Below are 2,945 nucleotides of genomic sequence, written 5' to 3'. Positions count from 1 at the left end.
ACACAGGGATAGGGGTCTTATCTAGCGAAACGATCGGTCATTTTCTTAAAATAATAAAAATTTATATACGTTTTAACCACAAATGCACGTCTTGCACTAACTCTGCGATGGGCGTCCATAAACTCACGCATTACCTAATCACGTTGTAAACGTCACCTGTGGTTAGCTCTTCGTCTTAGTTCAAAAAGGTAGGGTAGGATGAAAAACTCCATCTCAATTTTTCCTCCAACTTCAAAATTGTCCGACATCGTTGTTTTACCTTTTTTCTTTGCACGTTCGCTTTGTAAACACTGGGTCGGTACTTCCTCCTACGTCACGCGTGACCTTTCCAACGTGACTATGTAATGCGTGAAGTCCAGTCGAGCTAGTGCAAGACGAGCATTTGTGATTAATATAAATTGTTATTATTTAAAGAAAATTACCAATCGTTTCGCTAGATAAGACCCTTATTCCTCGGCTGGGATCGTGTAGCCCTTTGAAGCTGCAATAAAACTGCAATTTGGACCTTCAGCCCGTTGGCCACCATTGAAGTCCATTATATGGAGAAAAATCCTGGAATATTTTCATCAAAAACCTTAATTTCTTTGTGACTGAAGACAGAAAGACATGAACATCTTGGATGACATGGGGGTGAATAAATTATCAGGAATTTTTTTATTCTGGCAGTGAACTAATCCTTTAAGTATTTGGTGTTATTTGATAAACACCAAAGTGGATTTAGAAAAAAAAAAAGGAAAAGAAAGTGCAGCCTGGTATGGTAACAGCTGTATTTCTGTTGTTCCTCAAGCGCCACCTACTGTCAAAGAATGAACTTTCATTTTTATGCAGCCCGTCTGCTGCTTTTGTTCAGATCAAAGTGAAAATCTGACTGAACTTTTATGTGGCAAACGCGTAGTGTTACAAAACTTAATTGGTCGATGAAAAATAAGCTAATGTGCGCTCTAAAAATCTAAACCATTCGGATATTATGATATCTAGAATTATTCACATATTTTAAGTGCCCACGATAACAATACCGTTCATGTTTATTACTGTTGTTACATTGGCACAGCGTGTCTTCAAAGCGATCAAAGCAAAATGCCGAATTAAACCGATAAGACAATGATAAGACACTATATTTTAATATAGAAAAAATATGATCAATACTCTAATTAATGATTTTATGATTCACTGATAAACGTATGTTAAATAAATGATTCATTGATTCACTAAAACACAGAAAATATACTCACACTTATTGCCAGTTAACAATGTAACTTGCAACGGGCCTCAGTGAATGAAGCTTTTTGGTGGTCAAATTGAAAACACTCGACTCACTGAAACGAATCAAATCCTAATCACCAGAATACAGCTATGATTGAACTGTAAAATACAAAAAAGCAATTCACCCACACCCTGTTTAATCTACTTAATGTTAGCATTACAAATATGTGTAATTACCTATTTAAATAGATTAAGTAGTGTATATATATATATATATATATACACTAAATCTATTTAAATAGGCAATTACACATATTTGTAACACTAACATTAAGTAGATTAAACAGGGTGTGGGTGAATTGCTTTTTTGTATTTTACAGTACAATCATAGCTGTATTCTGGTGATTAGGATTTGATTCGTTTCAGTGAGTCGAGTGTTTTCAATTTGACCACCAAAAAGCTTCATTCACTGGGGCCCGTTGCAAGTTACATTGTTAACTGGCAATAAGTGTGAGTATATTTTCTGTGTTTTAGTGAATCAATGAATCATTTATTTAACATACGTTTATCAGTGAATCATAAAATCATTAATTAGAGTATTGATCATATTTTTTCTATATTAAAATGTAGTGTCTTATCATTGTCTTATCGGTTTAATTCGGCATTTTGCTTTGATCGCTTTGAAGACACGCTGTGCCAATGTAACAACAGTAATAAACATGAACGGTATTGTTATCGTGGGCACTTAAAATATGTGAATAATTCTAGATATCATAATATCCGAATGGTTTAGATTTTTAGAGCGCACATTAGCTTATTTTTCATCGACCAATTAAGTTTTGTAACACTACGCGTTTGCCACATAAAAGTTCAGTCAGATTTTCACTTTGATCTGAACAAAAGCAGCAGACGGGCTGCATAAAAATGAAAGTTCATTCTTTGACAGTAGGTGGCGCTTGAGGAACAACAGAAATACAGCTGTTACCATACCAGGCTGCACTTTCTTTTCCTTTTTTTTTTTCTAAATCCACTTTGGTGTTTATCAAATAACACCAAATACTTAAAGGATTAGTTCACTGCCAGAATAAAAAAATTCCTGATAATTTATTCACCCCCATGTCATCCAAGATGTTCATGTCTTTCTGTCTTCAGTCACAAAGAAATTAAGGTTTTTGATGAAAATATTCCAGGATTTTTCTCCATATAATGGACTTCAATGGTGGCCAACGGGCTGAAGGTCCAAATTGCAGTTTTATTGCAGCTTCAAAGGGCTACACGATCCCAGCCGAGGAATAAGGGTCTTATCTAGCGAAACGATTGGTAATTTTCTTTAAATAATAACAATTTATATTAATCACAAATGCTCGTCTTGCACTAGCTCGACTGGACTTCACGCATTACATAGTCACGTTGGAAAGGTCACGCGTGACGTAGGAGGAAGTACCGACCCAGTGTTTACAAAGCGAACGTGCAAAGAAAAAAGGTAAAACAACGATGTCGGACAATTTTGAAGTTGGAGGAAAAATTGAGATGGAGTTTTTCATCCTACCCTACCTTTTTGAACTAAGACGAAGAGCTAACCACAGGTGACGTTTACAACGTGATTAGGTAATGCGTGAGTTTATGGACGCCCATCGCAGAGTTAGTGCAAGACGTGCATTTGTGGTTAAAACGTATATAAATTTTTATTATTTTAAGAAAATGACCGATCGTTTCGCTAGATAAGACCCCTATCCCTGTGT

The sequence above is a fragment of the Sinocyclocheilus rhinocerous genome, unplaced genomic scaffold (genome assembly GCF_001515625.1).
Source record: "Sinocyclocheilus rhinocerous isolate Xijiao unplaced genomic scaffold, SAMN03320098_v1.1 scaffold314, whole genome shotgun sequence".
NCBI classification, from domain to species: Eukaryota; Metazoa; Chordata; class Actinopteri; order Cypriniformes; family Cyprinidae; genus Sinocyclocheilus; species Sinocyclocheilus rhinocerous.
The sequence above is the reverse complement of the archived record's forward strand: the minus strand, read 5'-3'. Positions refer to the sequence as shown.